Genomic DNA, 6,062 nt, shown 5'->3' with positions numbered 1-6,062 from the left:
GACTGAACTAGGTGAGAATTCAAGGTCAGGTTTGTTTATTTATTATATCGACTTATTTGTTTTTTTAATTTAAACAAAAATACTTTCCGGAATATTAACTGGTAGAAAGAAGCGTTTTAGTTCAGGCAAAAATAATAATTCTAATATTATTCTAATAGAAAGAAACACTTTAATTTCAACAAAAATACTTATCAACATTAAAAAGTGGAAGAAACAATTTCAGTATTTTTTTCTTTAATGTATTTTTTATGTTACTTCAAAAACACTTCATCATTCCATATTTTGTTTTAAATCCACAGAGGCAATATTCAGTATATTTTGTGAGAGTCTCCAAGTAAAGGACAACATTTTAAAATTTAAAATAATACTTGTGGTGAAAATTTCAATATATTTGCTGTAAATAGGTTATAACAGATATTAATTTACTTATTTATTTATATACATTGCATATTTATTGATTAATCTATTATTAATGTACACATTATTTTTATTTTTTTAATATGTATTTTCCAACAATCGCCTTTCGTTTTGGCAAAATAATGAATAAATTCATCAAAGTTAAATATTTTGATTGTGTTACTCCACATGTTTGTAAAATATTCCAATTTCAGTTGACCGACTCTACAACGTGGAATCATTTATAAAATATTTTCTTTTTCTACTTCATACTTTTAGAATAATAAAAATTATTGCATGTGTTTAACAATTGATGTTTAAATACTTTAAAAAACATTAAAACTTTCAACTTTTTTTTCTAAAATTATTTTTATTCTATTTCTTGTCTTCACAATCATGTTAAAAGGAATAAGATACAATGTGTCAATACAACTTGCATGAAGTCGATCTGAACTATTAGATTATAATATGTATATGAATCAAAATCTAGTAATACGAAATCATTAACGCGGTTCGTCAGGGTTACCCAGTAACAATTATTCTGTGCATAATAACATAAAGTAAAGTAGGTTTCAAACTTCTGCATACACCCGATTTAATTTCAGACGGTTCAAAATATTACAGTTACTTTTCATTTTCTTGTATTGAAGGTTTGATTATTTTATTACATTGTAAATGGTGTTCTTTACTTCATCCTGTTTAAGACTGACTAAAGGTTCCAACGTTTACTTTGTTTTGAGGTCATAAAATAGGTAAACAATAAGAAAAAAACATGCTTGGAAAATGCCAGAAAATTTATTTCTTTGTTCTCTAATGAATGTAACATGTTATGCATGTTTCTTTATAACGATCGCATTTCAGAGATTGTAATTGTCATCGTCCTAGACAGACTGGCGTCAAAATTTAGGAATAAAATCGGTACACATCCGCAAACCATAACTTTAATATGCAGTTACATAAAGTTGTAATGACATAAAATATTAAACTAAATGTTTAAGCTTTGCCTGATTTAATTTTAGTAGGAACACAATTTCGACAAAAATCAAATCAAGTTTAAATTTACATTGATAGGAGCCATCAGTACAAAACATAGGTCGATATGTTGAGTCTTCTATTAGATAGCAATATGAACGACATAAAATGATTAACCGGCAAAAGTGATTTATTCGTGTGTTCATTGCACCACAAAGGATTGATATATGACAAGAATACCTCTGAATAAACATAGGTGTGCTAAAAGAGGCCATCCTAGTACATTATGTGTGTAGCATTATTTGAAAGAATTATTCTTTGTGTGTATAAATTGAACTCAAAATATGGGACAAGCTGTAACTAACCACGTGTACATCAATTAAAATAAGTTTAAGAATATATTTTTCTTACTTAGCTTAAAGCAAAATAAATGCATCTAAATTGTAATTCATAAAATAGAGTGTAAATCTAAGAAGGTTGTCAAATAAAAGATATGAACACACGGGTTTAGCTTATTAAAATCTTTTTGTTTTTTCTTAATTTTGTTTTGTTTGTTTTAGTTTTTGTTTGTTTTTGTTTGTTTGTTTGGTTTTTTTTTTTATTTAGTTTTTTGTTTTGTTTTGGTATATTCTCCATAGTGATTTAAGTGTGACAGGATGTGCAGAAAAAAAATTGAAGTAAAAAAAAAAAACTGCCAAATACGTCTCTTCAGAACATGAAGATTTCAATGATGTTCCGAAGCATACCCTACATCTTTTCCTATATATCGCGCAGATTTTTTTTACAGTATAATGTATACAATTTTCTGTAGACAATTCAAAGTTGTAGGGCCTTTTTCGCCCAACAATATAAAATATTTTCAGAAATTGTGATCAAAAAGTTTGTTTCAACTATTTTTCACAATAGCCTATTTCAATAGGAAAAAGCACATTTCGTATTTTGTGTTTGGATGAAGCCTATCTACTTGTACAGCAATTTGATGGAAGCACATTTTAATAATTTGGCAATTTACAAAGTTGATTATTTCAACTATATCTCTTCATTAAAATTTCAATTCCTAATTGTGCTCTAAAAAGATATCAACATCTGCACTTCATCATTCACATAACCTCAATCAAAATAACGTTTTGATTACGAACCAAATCTTTAAATTTGGATTGCAACTAATGGAATTTAACGCTGTACGTTTTGAATTCAATTACCGAAGGCTGCTAAGTTTCTTATATTAATAAGTGAATTCAATGCTATCTATCCTTCATTCAGGGTAACGTAATTCTCCATTTCGTCAACATTCATTTAAACCGGGAGTTAAATTTTGCACTTCCTTTAGAAAATTCTGCTGTAAACACAGGTAGTCCAGCAATCGAGTTTTCCCTATTCCTCCGTACCCATATATCAGTGTTTTTCTATCTGTTAAGATAAATTTTGAAGATATATAAATCATCAATTTATGCATTTTTATATAACATATATAATAGTTATTGTATCAGATGCTGCTCTGCTTTAATGTATATTGAACTAGTGCATTGTTGATTTTGTTTAATTTTATGTACACCAAATAAAGCTGTGGCCAGATACCACAAAGCATGCAGGTTCTTCTGATTTGTCAAAGGCCTTTATACGATAATTAGAAATTGGCTTTGAACAGGTTACACTTGGTTTGTGCCATTTCATGGTTTATATGTGTATATTGCCGCAGACCGGGTTATTTCGTAAAACTTTTACAAAATAAGAAACACTCCTAAAAAGGTCTCTGGAAAAAAATGAACTATCTTAGAGGGGAAAAAATTAAATTGACAATAAGGTGTATATGGCGACACAATACCGATCGACAAATTCATCATGGCAGCCGTAAGAACTTTCATTGTGAACGTGAGGAGGTAAAAGTGGTTTTGTCATGTACAGGCAGAATATCACCACAAACAAGATGAAAATTACGAACGATACAGATGGGAATGGAAAGTTATTGTGTTTGTCATGGAGAAAAGTCTAGATTTCCTCTGTCATTGATCTCTAAGAGTATGTAAGAATAAGATGCATGCTCAACTTGTACGTAATACGTTTTGGAGGGAAACTGTCGAAGTTTTGGTCGATCTCTCCGCGGGACTCGAACTCGTACCGCTGTGACATCTATGGCGACACCGCCTGCACAAAGTCCAGCGCCCTAGAACACTCGACCAGCTAGGCTATATTTCAATATAGCGCTGGTCTAGGGCGCTGGACTTTGTACAGGCGGTGTTGTCATAGATGTCACAGCGGTACGAGTTCGAGTCCTGCGGAGGGAATGATCTGCTATCTCGTGTAAGTCTAATGTTTTCTCTTGCATATGCTGGAAGTTTTGAGATAGTAAGCTCACATCATCCGCGAAGTCTTGATTTTCTAACTTGGTAGTGAGTGACCATTGAATACCTCTTAAGTGGTTTCATTGAGGTTTTCAAGGTCAAGGCAATAACAATGGAGCAGATTAAAGGTGACAGTAGACAACCTTGACGTACCACTGTATGCACATTGAAGGGTGGGGAGAGTGTAGAACTGTGGATGACCTGACATTTCTTGTTCTTGTATAACCCTTATATGATCTTTACTATTTTTTTAGCAATACCATAATAACGTAGTATCTTCCAGACAGTTTGTGTATCAACCATATCAAATGCATTCTTGAAATCAACAAAGTTGATGTAGAGAGGTGATTGCCATTATATTGACTGTTCGGTGATGTGTACCAATTTGGTCTGTGCATGATCTGCCGCATCGGAACCCTGCTTGCTTATCATGGAGGATTGCATCAATTACTCCTTTGATACGTTCCAATATAACTTTGGCGAGAACTTTACCTATGAGAGAGTAGCTGAATTCCTCTCCAATTTTGACAGTTGCTCAAGTCCCCGGTCCTTGGTAGATTGGTGATTCGTCCTAAACTCCATTCCCCAAGTGCCTCCTCCTTTTCCCAGATGATTTCAAACAGGTTAAAATAACATATGTGAGTTCTGGATTAATATTCAAGACCTCATGTGGAATGTGATCTGGTCCAGAGGATTTTTCATTCCTTATCTTTATAAGGCCTTTATAATCTTGTCTTTTGTAAAAGGAACTGTTTCGATGTGAAGTTCTTCTCCCGGTGTTATCTTTTCCAGCTTTGGCATTCATGTCACCCATGAGGATCAGTAAATCCTGACTAGTGATTTGGTTTAAGGTAGATTAGAGCTGTTGGTAGAACTCCTCTTTGGCATCCGTCTGCCACATTTGTTGGGGCATAACATAGAGTGCTTGTGACTTTTTGTACCTGCGATACGAATCTTGATAGGATGATTCTATCACACACACAGGATCTCACTCTATGAGCGATGATTTTGCTTTTCTACTCAATAGGAATCCTACACCGTTTCGATGACCGTCATATTCATTTTCACTAGACAGGGTTGTAAGCCTTGTGCTAGATTCCTAACCTGGAGAGCCACAACCCAGACTCAATCAAAATTGGGGTCACATTTCATAAGACAAAAATGACATCACTTTTAAATCAAACTATCAATAACTACTAAAAATCTAAATGACCTTCATAATGCACATGAACATTCCTAACCATAAGATCTATAGTTAAAAAATTTATAGTGTATACATGGACAAGCCATATACCTAGAATTCAGACTGACGAGCGGAAAGGTTGAGGTAACTATGACCTCGACTGATCATTGAGAGGCATAACACACTTCCTGTTGTAATATTAAACTACATGTAATAAAGCAGGTTGCATCCTACAAAATTCACAATAATACCCGCCGGTGATCGAACCCGAAATTCCTTGCACTATAAGCCGATACTCTATCGACTGTACAGAGTATACCACTTATGCAGGTGTCATAGATATCACAGCGGTACGAGTTCTAGTCCCGCGGGGGAACGATAACAAATTTGCTTCGCAAATTTGACAGTTTTAACATCGTTGGGAATTTTTCAGACCCTTCTTTCCTCGTATCATTTGATCCGACAGAGCAGTGTAACGAATAGAGTCGTCACATTCTGCGAACGAAAGCTATATTTTTATATATAGCATAGTTGGCCGAGTGCTCTAAAGCGTTGGGCTTAGTGAAGCCAGTTTTGCCACAGATGTCAGAGAACAAAAGGGATTCGAATCCCGCCGAGGGAACGACCAAATTTGCATCTATATACATGTATTTATTTTTTTTATTTCACTTAACGTTTGAGAGGTGAACTTAATATTTTTTAAAATATTCGTTTTGTATAGCGCTTAGAGTAACGTTTATTAGATATGCGCTTTAAAAATATTATATAACAAATAAACAATTAATTTTTAAGTCGAAATTTTGACATTTTATTAAGGCATCGTTATAGGGTCCGTCTGCCACATTTGTTGGGGCATAACATAGAGTGCGTGTGACTTTTTGTACCTGCGATACGAATCTTGATACGATGATTCTATCACATACGGGATCCCACTCTATGAGCGATGATTTTGCTTTTCTACTCAATAGGAATCCTACACCGTTTCGATGACCGTCATATTCATTTTCACTAGACAGGGTTGTAAGCCTTGTGCTAGATTCCTAACCTAGAGAGCCATGGTTTCTTTTCGGACAACCCAGACTCAATCAAAATTTGGAATCTTAGCTTTATCTTGTATGATTATTTTTGCTATTCGAACTTAAAATCAATCTTCTGTAGTTTTCAACCTA

Source organism: Perna viridis, chromosome 1, assembly GCF_037379345.1.
Source record: "Perna viridis isolate PV_CMFRI_1.1 ecotype Kerala chromosome 1, ASM3737934v1, whole genome shotgun sequence".
Taxonomy (NCBI): Eukaryota; Metazoa; Mollusca; class Bivalvia; order Mytilida; family Mytilidae; genus Perna; species Perna viridis.
Note: the sequence above shows the minus strand (reverse complement) of the source record.